The following is a 19,628-nucleotide window of genomic DNA, read 5'->3' on the forward strand; positions in this document are numbered from 1 at the left end:
ATACAGTGTACACACAGCACATAATTACTCATACACACTGCTACATATACAGTGTACACACAGCACATAATTACTCATACACACTGCTTCATATACAGCGTACACACAGCACATAATTACTCATACACACTGCTACATATACAGCGTACACACAGCACATAATTACTCATACACACTGCTACATATACAGCGTACACACAGCACATAATTACACATATAGACACTCCTGCACACTACCACATACAGTACAGTACATGTATACAGTACATTTATAAACCTGGGAGGACTGTGGCAGTGTAGATGTCCCTAGTTTGTATATTCTGATATTGCCACAGCACCAAACACAGTGAGATGGTTACACTCCGTTAACCCCTTCAGTGTAGGTAACAGCACTTGAGGCTGTAATGCTGTCACTTACAATTAAAGATCTTCAGAAATTAAAATAGCCCATACCACCTGAGGGGGTTATATTGTATTACAAGTCACTATTCACGGAAGGGGTTCAAGTCTGCTTTATCCAATTTCCACCATATACGAACCGTATGTCCCCCGCATCCCTTTAAACCCTCCTATATGGCCCTAATCTGTTCTCCATTCTCACCTCTGTATGTCTCCAGTAAACTCTTTATTTCCGTCTCCTATATGTACAAAGTCTCTCCTATGTATGCGCCAATCTTTTTCTTAAATACCCACTGTGACAGATGGGGCAGTGTGGCTCGCATATTAAAGGTTAAGCCCAGCCATTGTGTCCATAGGATCTCCCTTGTAAATCCATCTTATTCTGACCGAAATGTACTACCCTATATTTGTGTGTAAGCCTTTATGCAATGTAAAATGTAAGGCTGCGGTCCCAGTTAGCACTGTGACACACGCGCCCGCGGGGGGGCGGCACGTGCACAGCACTACCTGCGATCTGCGGTCTCCTAGGGAGAGAGGGAGATTGAGATGGGAGGGGGCGTGGTCGGGGATTTGCGGGGGCATGGCCATCACGTCACGCGGCTGGTTCGCCCTCATTAGGTGAACCGCCGGCAGGGGCGTGGCCACGCCTCCGTCGCAAGGTCTAAACTCAATTTCATTGAGTTTAAAAAAAAACCTTGCAGTACGGCGCAGCTGCACCTTCAGCGGGAAGGTGAGTACTGGGCCCAGCCCCATTGAGGGGCGGTGCTTATACGCACAGCGCACGCCGAGGCGTGTGCTGTAGCAGTGACTGGGACCGCAGCCTAATGCATATATTTCTGAGTCTCCTTGTGTGTTAGGCTGGTAATTCATTTATGCAGCCTGCACACAAAGGAATATGGGTTTTGCAAGTCGAAGGGGGGTTGGTGCAGTGCTTGGGAACAATGTGACGGTGGGGATGTGTGGTACTCAGGTCTGAGGGCCTTTGCTCATCTCAGACACTGAGGCGCCTATTTCTGCATGAGATATCCAACCGGCCGGGGAACTGTTTCTGGGTATGAAGCGCTGTTCTCATTGGCCGGTTTGAAATTCCCACTCACCTTAGCCCACCCTATGGGCTGACCTAAACGCACAGTCACTACTCCGGCCCAGATTGGTCCATCCCAAACAAGCTCTCGCTTTGTGATTGGCCAGCGCGTAGCATCCACGCTGTGATTGATCGCCGCCCCGTCCTCCATGCTTTTCTATGGAGAGAGGGAAAGTATGTAAAGAACTACCGATTTCAGCTCCACTGTCGATCCTGGAGTTAGTGCGGAAGCTAACTAAGCAGTGTGCTCCGAGGCTTTGCCAGAAACATCCCAGAACGAGACTCTGTGCCGGTCCGAGCGGGAGATTCAAAAGTGCTGTTGCAGAAATAGCATGCAGAGGTCTTTAATGATGATTAAAAGGTATGAAAAAGTCTATGAACTACAGTACGTGGACAGTCTGGGGTTCCTAGTAGCCACAACAAACATATGCAGACAGCAGCTTATAAAGTCAACAACTTTTATTGGACCTGTGTGATGAGTTGGCAATTGAGTGAGTGATATATTCTAGAAACGTTTAATCTTAATTTTAACCATTGTGCTAATTTAGATGTAGAAAGCAAATCAATTAGAGATCACAAAATTGTGAGATGTACTGTACTACATTGGGACAGATGTTTGATATGTGTCTAAAATAAAAAACAGACTGACAGATTTTCACTGTGCAAACCTCCGTTGGGATTACTATTTACACTTAAAAAGATAAGGGCCTTAAAGGGTTAACACTATGTGCTTGGAAAGTGTAACGCCCCTCTCCAATCATCTGGTACAGGGTTACAAGGCAGAAACCTAGTCATGCCCACCTTCTAGAAGGTGTCTAGCTAGTCATCTGATATAGGATGATTTTGCAGAATCCAAGCCCTCCCTCTGTAGGCATAGTGACCAGTGATGTCACTACTAGTTATATATAGTGAAACTGGAAGATTCTAGATGCAGGTCCCAGGAGGAGACACAGAGGATGGATCTTACTATAGATGGAGTAAGTCTTGTTTATGTGCAGAGCTATATGTTTAAGGATGTCTCATCAACTTAATTACGCGTTTTGCACTTTTTTTAAGCACTGAACATGATCTGGTCAGAAGAGGAGGACTCCTCTTGTGTTCATTGTAGAGGGAGAGGGGGATTGGCCCGGTAATAAAGGGGTTGCACCCCATATGGCCACCCCCTGTCCTCACCAGGGAGCCAAGGGGTTAACTGGACTGCGGTCCAGGAATGTGGTTTTTACCTTGCTGCAACTTGAAAATGTGTGTTCCCCTGTTCTAGTGTATTATCACCATGTAAGTGTTTGCACCACACACACACTGGGATCCATCCTGGAGGACAAGGGTTAATAGTTAGGAAGTGATTATAGCCCTTTGTTTAATTTTCCTGCCTTTTCAGGCATCATTTTGCAGAGTCCCATAGGTCGCCATTGGAGCTCCATTCATTTCAATGGCGGATCTAGCGGTTTTGGACATGTTTCCCTCGAAGACCAGCAGGTGGCGTCCGAGAGGAGGAGCGGCGGTTTCCCATTGTAAGTCAATGGGCCCATTGACTTCAATGGGGATTCCTCGACGCCGATCTCCAGGAACAGGTTGGCAGACATCCAAACCGCATAACCGCAAAGCGGAAACATTGTCTGAAAAAGAGCTTTCATCACTATTAGTTCAAGGTCAACGACAAGTGGCGTGGGAATCTTAGGTTCAAGGGCACCCAGGAATAAAATTATTTTTGCCCATAGGCCTCCCCACACTTGACCACCACCGGGTCCAAGAATCCAGGACCCCCAGACAGGGTCGCGCTGGCCAAGCGGGTCGTGCCATAGGCTTCAATGGCGGCGAGAGGAGCAGCGCGAGAAAACGGTTAAGTCTGAAACCCTGAAAAGTATAAGCCCATATCTCCGGTTCTGGAGGGGCCAGAGGGCCGGGGTTTGGGGTGCCTGCAGTCACTGTTCCGGCATGACTGCAGGTCCATTCCCGACCCTTTCCGACCAACCCGACGGAGTATGGACCACCGTAAAGGCCCATGAGTTTTCCCATAGACATCAATGGCGGCAGTTCCCCATTGACCGCTATGGCGGAGACGTCCCATAGATTTCAATGGCGGCGGTGCCCCATTGTAAGTCTACGGCGGCGAAACCCATAGGCGCCAATGGCGGAGTTTCCCCATTGAAAGTCTATGTCGGCGGAGCCCGTTGATTTCAATAGGAAATGAGTGAAAAAACGAGATTTATTTTAAAGCAGAAAATCCTGTGATTAAGAAATAAAATGTTTTAACTGTATTTGCGTATCTCCGGTTCTGTGGGTCGCAGTGGGCTGAAACTTGGCCACTATGGTGAGTCACTTCCGGCATGAAGAACTGGGTCGTTTCGACCCGCTGGGCCCAACAGAACCATTTATTTTAATATGTCTGTATATTAAAAACTATAGTGTGTTTCAAAAGCCCGCGAAGATTCCTGCACACTGAAGAATGCAAATGGTCAGGAGGGTGACCTAATGTCTAAGAAACAGACCCCTGATCAAAGGCTCAGCCTCACTAACTGTTTACATGAGGGCGGAGAAGTGCAGGGCTTGAGTGGTTTGTAGGTGCTATAACTCACACCTACAAACAAAGAATATCCTGACCAGATACCCCATCTGGTAGACTGCCCGGCGCCCCTGACTTGGGTGTGGGGCTACAGAAATGAGACCCCCAGGGTCCCAGTACGCATGTGCCATCTAGCTGGGGGGCATGGGTTAACAATGTTCCCACGTTAGAGATTGGGTGCAGGTAATTGTTCTCCAATAGCCTGCACTCAATAGTAAGAATAGGGTTGAAAAGATATATAAACTGATGTCAACCCTACAGTCTTTGTCTTCTTGTTACTACCTGATTGATGCCTGATTACTGGAGAATTGCTATCTGATTACTTCTTCATTCCAACCCCTAAGTAAGTGTTACCTTCTTGTTTGTTAATTGTACTATCTTCTGGTGTTCACCTATCTAAGGAATAAATATACTTTATTATATCTAAGCCTCGTTCAGTTCAACCCAGTTATTTGGTGTATATTATATCTTGTCATAGTTACCGTGACATTCATCTCATCAGTGATGTTGCGATCACGTAATCGATATGTGCCAGATCGACTGTGGCACACAGGGTTAAAGGCAGGAGGTACATAGGAGACTTAACACAAACTGAACATGTTATTGAGAAGTAGCAATGTATAAGATACATTCAAGAGGAAAGTAACATCAATATTCAACAGATTTTGTGAAACGTGCTACTGAAAATACAAAGCAGAGACCATGATAGAAAAAAGTAAATTTATATTCTATGGCCCTAATCTAAACACCATGTCATATATTCATTAAATCATAAACACATTATTAGGTTTGGCAAAATCCGTGCCGGGTTTTAAGAGTCCGGACCGGGATTTTGGTCTTGCTCTATGGCAGAATCGTCCATTTTTGCTCCTGACAACTTCCTTTAAAAGGACAGCCCTGTAAGCTTAAAGTTGCCGAGCAAAGTTCCAGTTCGTGCTGCGTACATGCAACGTGCTTACCTATTGTTTTCCTCGTTACCAGACTCTGCTCACGCACCTCCACTATCCATGTCTTCAGCCTGCCTCGAACTCTGCATCCGCACCGACTACGCAACTCTGCTGCCAGCCCTGACCTTCGGCTTATGACTCACTACTCTATCAGGACTCTGTTCCTCAGCTCAGGTTGGGTCATTCACCTTCCTACCTCAGCCCTGTGGGTCCGCTTCCTGCTTGAGACGAGCATCGTTACATTTTGCTAAGCCCAAATATGGACCCCACTGAGGTAGGACGAGCCGTTACCCAGCAAGGACAGTACTTGGGGGATCATGAGCAACGCCGCGCCCTACACGAACAACAACTGGCACGGATATGTGATGCGATGCAGGATCTAGTTACCCACATAGCCACCCATCTACCGGACTTGAAGGTTGCAGATGCGGCTATGATACCACTTCCGGTATCCCCAGCGATCAGGGAACCTCGGATACCGACTCCTCTACGGTATGGTGGGGACCCTATGGCATGCAGGGGATTTCTTAATCAATGCTCTATCCAATTTGAATTGCAACCATCCATGTTCACCACGAACCGAGCCCGGGTGGCCTACATCATTTCTCTTCTCACTGACGAGGCATTGGCCTGGGTCTCCCCACTCTGGGAGAGGGATTCACCCCTGATCAGTGACTCCCCTGTCTTCATCTGTACTTTCAAATTGGTGTTTGACGCTCCAGGATGGGTATCTTCAGCTTCACTCCTGTAGATCCGCCAGGGAACTCGCACGGTAGGCCAGTACGCCATTGACTTTCGCGCCCTCGCGGCCGAAACCGATTTGAATAATGAAGCCCTGGTAGCGGCCTATTGGCAGGGACTATCAAAACCCCTAAAAAGATGAGTTGACCTGCCGGGACCTCCCTAAGGACCTTGAAGAGTTGATTTCTCTCTGCGTACGGATCGATCTCAGAATGCAGGAACGCCTGTCAGAGAAGTGCCTTGCTGATAAGAGTCCGACTAATCGGTTGGTCCTAAACTTACTTTCTCCACCTCCTCCGGATGATGAGTCTATGCAGCTAGGTAACACAAGACTGTCTAAACAGGAGAGAAGCCGGAGGCATACCTTGGACTCGTGCCTGTATTGTGGGTAACAGGGTCACCGGATCCATGACTGCCCGATTTTTGCTGGATCAGGAAAACACCCGTGCCCAGTGAAGTTGGGGGGAGCATATGCTGAACATCTCTATCATCCCTCCTCGCTCTGTGTTTTCTGATGGTTTTTCTCTCTTGGGGTTCTGCCTCAGTCTCCAATCAGGCCTTCGTGGATTTCGGTGAGCTAGTAAGTTCCTTAATCTATCTCATTCGCCAAGCAACACGCAATTCCCCTTCGCTCGTTGGAGATTCCGTTACAGATTGTGGCAATCAATGGAAGACCCCTAGTACCCGGTACCATCCATGAGTCTATCTCCGTGGTAGTGAACAGGGGAGTTCAAAGGAGCTACTCCCTTTCTTTTTCTTTCTTTCTTTTTTTTTTGTATCTTTATTTATTCCGATCACACAAATACAGAAATGTAATCTTTCACAGTACAGCATTGTGTCAGGATCCATGAAGCGTGGCGCGCTCCTCGCTTACCCCAAACCGCGACCGAGTGTTCCGCTTGTCCTGCCTCCTGCAGCACTTCTCGCCTGCCTGCGAATACCAGCATTCCATCTAGGGGTGTGCGCAGAACACACTCTGCACTAAATGCCGTCCCCGCTGGCCCCACCTCCAGGCTACACTCGTGCGGTAACGCCATCGTCACACAATGTTCACCCGCTATGGGCGGCACTCGCACACATACGCAAAACTTTCCTTGCTCCTCTGTGTATACTACACATGTTGCTGATTCCTTTGCCTGAGTATATACCTGTGCTAAATCTCTCCAGCCAACCACAGCTAGGCATACTCCTGAGTATGCTCCAACCTCATTGAACAATCTCCCTTTATATGCTCAGCTGCCACACTGGCAAATGGGCTGAGCATAAACCTTCCTGCTAGCGAAGTGTTCACTGCTGTCTTGCCTCCACAGTCTTGTCCTGCTCCTTGTTCCTGACCTTGGCTACTCTCCCGGACTCCGCTCTTCTGTTCTCCTGACCTCGGCTACCACCCGCACCTCTCGGCTATGTACCACGACGATCCACCTCTCTCCAATCCAGACCACGTCTAAGTACGTCCTATGATCCGCTACTCTCCAACACCGACCTCGGCAAGTATTACTGACTGTCAGGAATCCACTCCTGGCTTTGGCTGGAGCCCTTCCATCTGGAGCTTTGCAGGTTCCAGACAATCTATTCCCTGCTTCTGCAATCACCTGCCTCCTGCTGCCTCCTGTGCAGCTCTGGCCTGATTGGCCTTCTGTGCTATTTAGTGCCTGCCCGCCCTCAGGAAGTTGCTGGACATAGACTTTGCAATCCAAAGTTGCAAATAACTGTGCTTGTCACAGACTCCGTGTTTGGCCTGCTGGGCTGCTTGTGCCTTGTATCCTACTTCCAGTCCCCGGCATCCCAAGGCCTTCTTGCATAGCAGCCTCGGCGCTGCTTTCTTTGTTTCCTGGCAGACTTCGCTTTCGCCGCGCTGTAGCGGCTACGCTGATTTCCCCAGCGTTTCCTGTGGCGTGTCTGCCTCAGTTCCTATCTCTTTGTCTTTTCAGTGATCCTTTGCGTACCGAACCGGCCTGACTTTGGATCTGCTCTGGTCTTCTACCCCTGGTCTGTATCCTGACCTCCTGGACACACCATTCCGACCTACCTCCCGGCTCTGGACCCCAGGCTCTCGGTACCACCTATCTTCTGGAATCTCCCTTCTCGTCTGGCGAGTATCTTACTTTATCTTATACTCCCAGACGGTTCCAGACGCCTATTTTCCACTTTCCAGGCGTGTCCCCGTAGCTGTGGGTGCAGTTTGTTACCCATCTCACCTCAGTATCGGGGTCCCTCCTTGTTTGTGGCAGGCACGTACGTTACAGTATGTCCAGCCCCACAAACTCGGACCCCGCTGAGGTGGGGTTAGGCCGGTTTCCCTCTGAAAACCGGTCCCAGTCTGTAAAACAGCCCCTGTCTAAAGATCAGTATCTATGCGAAATACTACCTTGGATAGAAGATCCGTTTATGTTAGCAGGTTTAACCCCTTTGCAACGCCGATGCCGTAATGATCTCATTAGTAAGGCTTACTGCCTCAAGGACTTAAAACAGTCTCTGGCCGCTTGTGTTCACTCCCCTGGTTCCCCTTTAACCTGGGATAATGTGAATCCTATCAAACTTGGCAACGCCCACAATGCACTCTATGCCTTGGCCTTATCATTGGACATTCACCTAGTACACCAGGACCCTCTCTCCATGTTGGCTTATGCACAAAACACACTCTGTGTACTTTCCCTGACTTTGGACATTTGAGATTTCTGCCTTTGATTCCAAGCCTATTTCTTTAGAGCCCCCCACAGCATTTGGCTCTCCTTTTGCTGTTTCTCAATCTACCACTTCAGAGATCAGCCTTTCTGTCTCTGATTCCTTTACAAATTCTCAGTTCCCTGTTACCGCATCCCATGATTTTCCAGCAGTTCCTGAGTTAATTTGTGAAAGTTCCAAAACTCCTGATGAAAAAACATGTTTTCCGCCCTCTGCCTCTCCTGTAGCTTGTGATTTACCCTTCACAAAAACTCCTGCTGTAAGAGGTGTTTTTCCTGATGTACCCACATGGTTAAAGGCACCTAGCCCTGTTTCTAAGGTTCCTGCCATGAAGATTCTCCCAGGTTCTGTTATGCCTATTGTTGTTCCCCAATTTTTCCCTTCAGAGACAAGCGCAACTTCCTCTGATTCTATTGACACATTTACTCTGCCCCTTGCTGTTTCACAGATATCCACTTCAGAGGCTAGCGCAATGCCTTCTGACTCAATCAAAATACCTAGTTTGGCTCTTGCTGCTTTTCAAGGACTCACTTTAGTGACCGGTGTACCTTTTTCGATTCCCCGTGCTCTGTCTAGGGAAGCCGCTGCTGTCTCTCAACCATGCATTTCTGGAACAAATAGACGCCTCACTGACTTTTCTGCACGTCCTGTTATGGCCATGGATGATCCTAGGATTCTTACAGTGAGGCATCATCCTTCCCTCCTTACTCCCCCACGGTACCTCATGTTACCTCTGAATCTGGGATTCCCACTCCTCAGGCAATATTGTCTCCAAGTGACTCCTCCACAGTATTTGAGGTACCCGCTTCTGACTGCATGAGTGCTACTGCAAACTTAGGATTACCCCTCATGGAACTTTCTGTACTACCTCATGTGTTCTCTCTGGATTTCATGTTGTCATCGTCAAAGCCTACAACGCTTGTTTTGGACTTCCTTGCCTTGCCTGAAATGCCCGTCCTTGCTTCTTGTGCTCTCACTCTGGGCACGGGCATGCTTCTCTCTGCTTTTTCCTTCATGCCTACTGCGTTCTATGTAGATGCCCAGACATCGGACCTGCTGTTCTCTAAACCTCACCTATCTAGGGGTGCTGACCCCCTATTCATTGCAGTGCCACTGCTTTTCCGTTTGGAAACAGCACTCATTGACAAACGCCCTCGGCGCAGTTCTACAACTATATCCAGAGGGTTCAGAAATAATTCCATGTCGCCCAGACCTCTGTGGGATCCTATCTCTGCTCGTCCGGAGGCCTCGCGTTAAGAGGGGGGTAATGTCAGGAATCCACTCCTGGCGTTGGCTGGAGCTCTTCCATCCGGAGCTTTGCAGGTTCCAGACAATCTATTCCCTGCTTCTGCAATCACCTGCCTCATGCTGCCTCCTGTGCAGCTCTGGCCTGATTGGCCTCCTGTGCTATTTAGTGCCTGCCCCGCCCTCAGGAACTTGCTGGACATAGACTTTGCAATCCAAAGTTGCAAGTAACTGTGCTTGTCACAGACTCCGTGTTTGGCCTGCTGGGCTCCTTGTGCCTTGTATCCTGCTTCCAGTCCCCGGCATCCCAAGGCCTTCTTGCATAGCAGCCTCGGCGCTGCTTTCTTTGTTTCCTGGCAGACTTCGCTTTCGCTGCGCTGTAGCGGCTACGCTGATTTCCCCAGCGTTTCCTGTGGCGTGTCTGCCTCAGTTCCTATCTCTTTGTCTTTTCAGTGATCCTTTGCGTAGCGAAACGGCCTAGCTGTGGATCCGCTCTGGTCTTCTACCCCTGGTCTGTATCCTGACCTCCTGGACACCCCATTCCGACCTACCTTACTAAGGTACTAAGTATCTTACTTTATCTTATACTCCCAGACGGTTCCAGACGCCTATTTTTCACTTTCGAGGCGTGTCCCCGTAGCTGTGGGTGCAGTTTGTTACCCATCTCACCTCAGTATCGGGGTCCCTCCTTGTTTGTGGCAGGCACGTACGTTACACTGACCATCCAGATCTCTCCTACCCCAAACCTGGTCACCTCAACCAATCTACACTCCAATCGGGCCCACGTGGCTGTGGGTTGGTGTTATATCAAATCCCCACCTTGGCCTCGCGGTCACGCCTTGTTTGTGGTGAGCACTCCGTTACACATTGATCATATTTATATTGGTACATTTGGTTATTACACAGCTTTTGGTTATACTGTACAATACACTGAATATACTTTATTCCTGTGTCTGTCGTACACACACTCTCTGTCTATGCTTATCTTCCGATACTTAACCCCACCCTGTTATTATTTACTTGTGGGTTTTTTTTTTCACTTGGGTGCATTTGAAAATGCTGCATATATGGCTGTGATCTTTTATTTTCTTCCCTTTTTCTTTTAAACCGATCTCCTCTTTTTAGAAGGTACAATTACCTCCTGTTCTTAGCATCTTTGATAAATAGAAGAGATCAAAACTAAAAAAAACTACCTACTCTAATTCCTAACTTTTACTAAAACTCAAACTAACTGTATCGACGTATCTCCCTTGTTCCTTTTATTTAAACAACATTTTTCTGGTGAATCCTTTATTACCTTATATGTTAGTTTCTAGTATTTCCTCCCAGATTTTCCTATTGATAAATTGGGTGTTTGCCATAAACTGTTTCCACTGTTCAATCAGCATATTTTTTGATGAAGGCTCTTCTAGCCATACATCCAGCCTATCCAGATTGAACAAATCCAGCATTTTGTGCTCTACTAGTTCCAAAGTTGGTGGTTCTTTGTCAATCCATTTTAGGGCAATACATCTCTTGGCGATCAAAAGAATTGTTTGTATAAGCATAGGATATCTGGTTTTATCAGCTGCCTCCCCAACACCCCCCCCCCCCGTTCTGCTCCCAATAGCAGGTTTATGGGATCTCTGATATGTTTTTTGGTAGATATTGTCTATAAAGTCGATTTATCTTGTTCCAGAAATCTTATATCCGAGGGCATGCCCAAAACATATGGAAAAAATGGGCATCTTTCCCAAAACACTTTTGGCAATCTCCCTTACACTTATCTGAACATTTTGCTTGTATGCCAGGTACCATATATGCCCGGTGTATAATTTAAATTTGTGTTTCTCTCCAATCTAAAGACTGGGTGCTTTTTACAGATGTTTTTTAACCCCTTGATTATTATTTAATGTCTTTCTATCTCTGGAACATCTTTTTTCCACTGGGTCCATGTCCCTACCATAAGAGAATCCTCAGCCTTGGGAGTTGTTAATCGGTAGACCTTATTAATATTGAATTTTTTGTTTTTTGTAATTTTTAATGTTGAGGACATGATCATCAATTCCACGTGGATTCTGTGTCGTTAGTCAGTTTACATAATGCCTGGCTTGTAGGTAAGCAAACAACCCTCTATTGTCTATACTGAATTCGTTCTTTAACTCTTGGAAGGATTTACATTGTTTCTCTTTTTTGCCAACTAATTGTGTTATTTCAGTTAATCCCCGCTCCCTCCAATTAAAAAAAGGTTGACTCGTGGATCCTTCTGGGAATTCTGGGTTCCCCTGTATTGAGACAAATTGGGATACTTCGCTGTCAAGCGCTAGCTGGTTCCTTATAGCTCTCCATGCCTTTTTGGTATGGTGTATTAGTAAAGGGTTGTTAATATAAGTTGGGTGTTTTGAATCTTCTATATATTATTGCTACCGGGTTGTGTCCCTCCATATATACTTTTTTCCATTTCTGGAATGACAAACATATGCGTATATGTAGTTAACCCAATCTCTAATATATTTGAATAGGCAAGCCTGCCCATAATTCTTCACATCAGGCATGGATATTCCTCCCTTCAACTTATCCATTTGTAATTTTCTGACACTTATTCTCTTTTTCTTGCCTCCCCATATGAACATAATACAACACAATAAAGAAGCGCTCAAAAAGTTGTCACAAATACATATACAGGCATACCCCACATTAACGTACGCAATGGGACCGGAGCATGTATATAAAGCGAAAATGTACTTAAAGTGAAGCACTACCTTTTTCCCACTTATGGATGCATGTACTGTACTGCAATCGTCATATACGTGCATAACTGATGTAAATAAGGCATTGGTACCAGGCTCTATAGTCTCCCCGCTTGCGCACAGCTTCGGTACAGGTAGGGAGCGGGTATTGCTGTTCAGGACGTGCTGACTGGCGCATGCGTGAGCTGCCCTTTGCCTATTGAGCAAGATGTACTTACTCGCGAGTGTACTTAAAGTGAGTGTACTTAAACCGGGGTATGCCTGTACAACCAATGACCACTCATAGGATTCAGGTTTTTATCTTAAGGCGATCTTCATTACTAAATCTTCGTTATATGAATTTCATCAAAAAAATAAATATCTATATGTCATTATACAATTTAGGGATCAATCTCTCAATATACAGATCCATGACACTAATGCACACTAGCTATATTTTAATATGTTTTAATGTTTTATTTTAAGTAGATGTATTGTGTCCATCGTAGGTATTACATATCTCTACAGTGTATTTCCAGGAAGTGTATTCTAACTAGAGAATATGAATAAAGTTAATTACAAAGTAGTGCTAGATAGGGTATATAAGGGAAGCAAGATATGGACTTGCGTTACACACCCCTGAGGAAGAAGAAACACCCTTTGAAACGCGTAGGGATGCCACGGGGACCAGTTTGGAGAGCGTAGAGGACCACCGGAAGTGACGTAAGATGACGACGGGAACGGCGAAAGTTGCTGTCAAGGAAGAGAGTTTGCGCGCTTGTAGCTGGTGTCCCTTTACCATCCGTTCCATCTATGGTGTAAACCTGTATGTTTTTTTACATAAAAGTTGGACCTTTAATCAACAAAAGGCTTCAGCTCATCTGTACCCATTTACAAGCTGCAAAATAAACCTTTACGTGCCTGGGTACATGCACTTAGAAGTAAGTGCATATCTCACCAGTCTGTGTATACAGTACATAGAATTGCAAGAACATACGTCACTATTTTTTGCTTTTCTCTGCTTCATTTCTTGGAGGTTCGCTGATCCCCCTGAACAAAACTCCCCATATGAACCCTGCAAACATACTATGCACTTTCTTAATATCTTTGTTGTTTACGGCGATAGGGAGCATCATCATTGGGTAGAGTAACTTGGGGAATATTGACATTTTAATCAAATTTCCTCTTCCCCAGGAGGACAGGGGATGTTTGTTCCACAGTGCTAGTTTTTCTTTCATTTTTCCAATTATAGGGGTAAAATTAAGTGGTTATAATTTGTTCATATTATTTGGTATCTTTATACCTAGGTATTTAATATATCCTGGGGCCCATCTGAAAGGGAAAGTGGTTCCGACATTAGGGTTAGACAGGTCATGGCAAACTGTAAGTGCCTCTGATTGACTAAATTTTATAGTGTATCCCGAGAAGAATCCAAAATTCTCTATAGCTTTTAAAGTAGTTGGTCTGCGAATAATGAGATTTTACTCTCGCAGTTTCCCATTTTTATCCCTTCAAATTCCTTAGTATTTGATAAATATATGGATAGCGTTCCAGGGCCAGAATAAACAGCATGGGGGATAGTGGTCCCTCTATTCAAACAGAACCTGTTTGACATTTGCTTGTTAATCGTAATTGCTGCCGTGGCTTTTCATATATGCCCTTAACCATTCGTTGAAAATGTTCCTGAATACCAAATTTCTCCAGTGTGATAAATAGATGCCTCCATGCAATCTGGTCAAAAGCCTTTTCGGCATCAAGACTCAGTATTATCTAATTCTCCCTTACTTTATTGGAGATATGGTTCCTATTATAATAAGTTATAATTGTCAATACTCTCCTAATATTTACTGTGGAACTCCTATTTGGGACAAAATCTGTCTGATTTGGTGTTATTAACGTATTTCAGGGGATTAATTCGATTTGCCAACATTTTTGTGAGAAGCTTAAAATCTTGGTTGAGTAGTGGTATGGGTCGTGTTGTTCCTGGGTCTTCCACAACTCTTCCCTTTTTAGGTACTGTAGCACGAAGCGCTATGTACATTAATGGCGCTATATAAATAAAGACATACAATACAATACTTATATGTATGCTGAATTAAATGTATGCGGTAGTGGTTCTCCATTCATTACTTTATTAAATATATCTGCCAAGATTGGTGCTATCTCCTGCTTTAAAAGTTTGTGAAAATTATCCCGTCATACCGTCCGGTCCTTGGGCTTTGCTAGTTCTTAGCGTAGATATTACCCCTTCTACTACGTCAATTGTTATGGGAGCGTTTAGGGTGTCCAAATCCTTTATATTTAGTATGGTGGTGTTGTATGTGGGACCAGAAGGCCTCACTATTTGCCTCATGATATGGTCTTTCTGCGTATAATTTTTTAGCGAATTCCTCAAACACCCCCAAGATCTCTGGAGTTTTTTTTATAAAAACCGTTCTACTTTCCCCTGGCAATATGAAGGGCATCCTCGTCAGCTTACTGCAGGTCCATGTCCACCGTTGCCAAAAAGCATACATAGCAAAATACATTCTAATGTCCCCTAGCCCCATAATCAACTTTGCGGTTAATAACCACGAAAGTAATTAAGGGGTCAACCCACCCTCTGTTACTACCCACCCAGGAGGCCTAACCACCCTCCACAGGCAACTACCCCCACCCTTCACCCATTCATTGGTACAGTGGGTACATCATGCCCATATATTATGGGCATGATTGACTAATATACTAAGAAATGGGAAAGGATTAAAAAAACAGGCCCAAATAAAAAACATTACATAGCAAAATCAAATACAGCACATAGAAAAATCAAACAGCACATACAGATGCAGCGGCCGTTATTCGAACATTTCACACTTTGTACACCTCGGAATACCCAACATGGCGCGTGATTTCTTCCAACTGTACCGTCTTAATACGCGCGTTGACTCATGTTTTTATCGAGTGCAGAAAATGGCATTTTAGCGTTGTCTACAATACCGTTGAGAAACTCAAGTGGGCGATCGCGAGTTGTTGTCATAAAAATCTAATAGTAATTACAATAGACCTATCTTTTATTGCTGTACAGTACTTAAAGTGTGTGTGTACTGTAATTGTAATTTTAATATTATCGTTACATGTTCATACTGTATAGTGTACATGAGAAAGAAGTCCTTTCTGAGGCTCCTTAGCCATACACAAATCCCCTAACTGTAGAAGATTACAAATATGAGCACAAATAAAAGTATTTTTTACGAATTAAGTGTTGTATTTGTACAGGATAATAAAGGGAAAAGGAATAATACAAAAATACAATGTCGCTTCTTCTTCCGAATGTAATTTTTTTTCCGAACATGCTTGTACGTCTAATTGGAACCTTGTTGAAACGCATATGCGTGTCATCACATTTTTGCGCATGCGTGTATGTCTAATTGGAACCTTGTGGAAATGCATACGCGTATCATCACATTTATTCGCATGCATGTATGTCTTTGATCTACAGGTACAGGTATAATCCTGCACACCCAGATGTGTGATACTGTACTGTACAGTAAGTGCTTCTTGGGGATTTGGCGAGAATGACTTCACATTCGATGTGAATTTCAAATCTGAAAGAAAAAGACATCCCTTTTTTTCTCTCGACATGGGCTTATTGAAGGATTGATTTTAATAAACCATTATGTGAAGCATGTTTTTGATACTTTATCAATTTTTGCCATTCTTACAAATCACTTGCTTTTTAATTCTACTGTAATGTATACTGTACTGTATGAGGTGGCATACTGTAATTTTTATTTGGGGGTGGGGGGGGGGTTCAAATGATTCTGATGAATTTAAAGAAGGAACAATTTTATTTGTACAGGGTAATTAAGGAAAAGGGAATAATACAAAAATGCAGAATGTCACCTCTTCCTCAAAATTTACAATTGTGTCTTTATCTTCTTCGTAATGACAGTCCCTTAGCAAGGATGTCCTCCTGATATGTTGAAAGGTGATGGCGCGATAAATTGATGACCTTGGGGCCAGAGACCGTGGATATTATCTTTTGCCCCTCTGGTTGAACCCCTTCTTGGGCTGCAGTTGCTGTTTCATTTTCTTCTCCTTCGGCGGCCTGTACCCCCACCTGCCATGATCTCGTAAGTGTCTTCCTTCCCCTTCTGATATGTCGCCATCTATTTTTATTCCTGGTCTCTCCCCATCTCTGTAGTTGAAAAAAAGAAGAGGAGGATGATGAGGCAGATGTAGAGGGGAAGGTCGAGCGTGAGTTTTTATTAACACCATCCTCTATTTAACATCAGATGATTCGGAGTCCATAATAGAAATATATGTCTGTCTCCCCTTAGTCCATTTTTCACAGGGACCTTCCAAAAATAAATGCATTTGTTAGCATAATCAGTTGAGTCCCTCCTGAATTTGCTCTTTTTAATCTCCATTAAATTAGTCTCAAAGTTTTCGAGTTCTTGTGTGCAGGATATTTCAAATGGTTTCCAGTTATTCTGGACATCAGGAACCAATAATTACACTTTTAACTGGGCAATAGCACATTTTAGTTGCTCTAAAACTCCTTTGTCATGTTCAATAATCAAGCCAATTAGTTCAAGAGAACAGTGGTTAAGGATACCCTCCCATCTAGATTTAAAGGTATCATTGATCTCCCAGGTGGGTAGAAACTTAATGCGTAGACCCCTCTGGATCATCTCTTCTGTAATACAATGTTCAAGGCTGCAGATGTTCCACTGCGTTTTGCTTTGTTTGAATAGTAGGTATTTAAATTGATCAAATTTGTCAGTGAATGTAGGTGTTAAGGTATTTTGTAAGGTCTCTAGATGGTCACGGGAAAATGTATTCCCCATGTTTGACGTACAAGAGAGAAAATGGAAAACATTTCAAGTCAAGGGTATTAGTCAACTCTTCCACGATGAAGAGTGACAAAAAATTAAACAATAAATGTAAAACACTAATAATATACTAATATAATTATAAATTAGGTTTTTGAGATGGGCCAAGGAGTGTGAACTGTATAGGACTAGGAGCCAGGGGGAGATTAACTTGAGGGCTAGAGTCTGGAGGTTCAAGGAGAGATATTCAGAGAACCACAGAGGGGCCTTCCCAAGGCATGTGGGGGGCCCACGGAAGGGCGTTCACCAGGCACGCGGGGGGCCTTGGAGGGACTGCTGACGGCCCATGGAGGGGTGTCCTTAAGACAGCCTGCTGGGAGCCTTGGTGCCTCCACCAGCCCACGGAGAAGGAGAGGCCTGCGGAGGATGCAGGTAGTTTAGGGACACACACACACTTTGATCCTGTATAAGCAGATGCACAGCTAGGAAGATTCAAACACATTCTTTTCCCGCCTGTGCAGTTGTTTATATCAGCAAGTCCCCGCCCATGAGGAAGGCCCTGATTGGCTCTCTTGACCAGGCTAAACTTAAGATAGCGTGTCAGTGGTTTTTTTTTCTAGCAGGGGGCCCCGGCCCCCTGACTCACCGGGTCCAGGACAGCAGTCCTGGGTGTCCCCCCCTGTCGGTGGCCCTGGTCATGATGGCTGTCTTGAGTCGGTCCTTTTAGTCTCCTCCCACAAGACTTGGGCTTTCCAACATACACATTTTCCAATGGCATTGACATTTACTGGAGCAGTTGATATTTTTAGAATTTAGTCAGCTGGCAGTACAGGCTTAAGGAACTAAATTAGTCTAATTTAAAAGATTAAAGGAAGTGGGGGAGAATCCTCTTCTTTCATTGTGGGTTGCAATGTTTTTGACAACCACCATTCAAGAGGATCAGAGACACATTGAAAATATCAGACAAAGGCACCCAACAGAACAAATCATTTTCAGTGTTTACATCATGTAAATGAGAAATAGCAATTTATTAAAATGTGAGGAGCAAATTTCCTGATCATAGAAGACAGTTTTCACAACAATTGGTTGCCCATGGAGAATTAATATACAAATCATACTATTAGAATTAAGGAAAATATAATGGACATTAAGTCTGCTTTATAAGGACTTTATTATTATTGGTTATGGGTATCCAAAGGCGTTACCACAGCTGTGCCTCCAGAATGCTTCAAGGATAACATCATGTGTTAGGATGGCCATAGGATGATTGTGTCTTTTACTGTGCATATCAAATTAGGTCTGTCCAAGTGCAGACATGTCCATGGGCAGGATCTATGGAAGTATAGTACTGTAGTGTATTTTGTTAATTGTTCACCTCTACATTTTTGTTTTGTGCATAAAGATGGTTGGTGCCATTTAGGTAAAGTAGCTAGCAAAACACATTATTCTCATGTCCCATTATACTCTTTAGATATATCACTGAGCGGTGATTGATGCAGCTTAATTTTGTTTATGTCAATCTGAGTGTCAAGAAAAAAATAGATTTAAAAAATTTGACATAAAAAGATGTGCATAGTCTGCATGTAGGTGAAAGAATAGAGAGCTGAAGACAAATGTTTATTATACAATTAACAAAAAATAGAAAAGAAAAGAGGCTAGCGAAATAAGTATGTTCCATACACCATATACATCATTTTAAATATGTTTAGTATTGTGCAAATGTTTGCATATGACATTGTTGCAGGGTACATGCAACCACACACACGGGTTCTCTTGATAAGGCTTCTTTATTGAGCCTTAAAAACACACAGCACACTGTGACGGTAACTTTGTGACAGGCTATAATAATACAGCAAAAATATAACTGGGTTGAACTGAACGAGGCTTAGATATGATAAAATATAATTTATTCCTTGAAAAAGGTGAACACACGAGATTATACAAATAACAGACAAAATATAGACACTTACTTAAAGGTTAGGACAAGAAAACCATCAGGATACAGGATGGTCCATTTCTTCCATAATTCAGGTTCAGATGTGGACATCACGACAATACATGAAGACAATCGAGTAAGGGGTGAATCTGACTTATATACCATTTCAGCTCTTACTCTTAACCCTAGGCACCAAGCTGGCTAGGAAAATCTCTTTGAAGTAGATTTTAAGTGTGAAGTATGACACTCACAAACCACTCAACTTCCTTTGTTCCTGGCCCTAGTACAAACAATCAGGGCCGTTAACCTTTGATCAGAGGGCGTACTTCCTAGACATTTGGTCTCTCTCCTGACCATTTGCATTCCTTAGTAGACAGGAATCTTCGCGGGCATTTGCCCCCGCTTTGAAATATAGTATGGTTCTGAATATACACACATATTAAAATACCCGGTTCTGTTAGGCCCAGCGTGTCCAAACTTTCCAGACCTTAATGCCAGAAGTGGTA

This window comes from Ascaphus truei, chromosome 4, assembly GCF_040206685.1.
Source record: "Ascaphus truei isolate aAscTru1 chromosome 4, aAscTru1.hap1, whole genome shotgun sequence".
Taxonomy (NCBI): domain Eukaryota; kingdom Metazoa; phylum Chordata; class Amphibia; order Anura; family Ascaphidae; genus Ascaphus; species Ascaphus truei.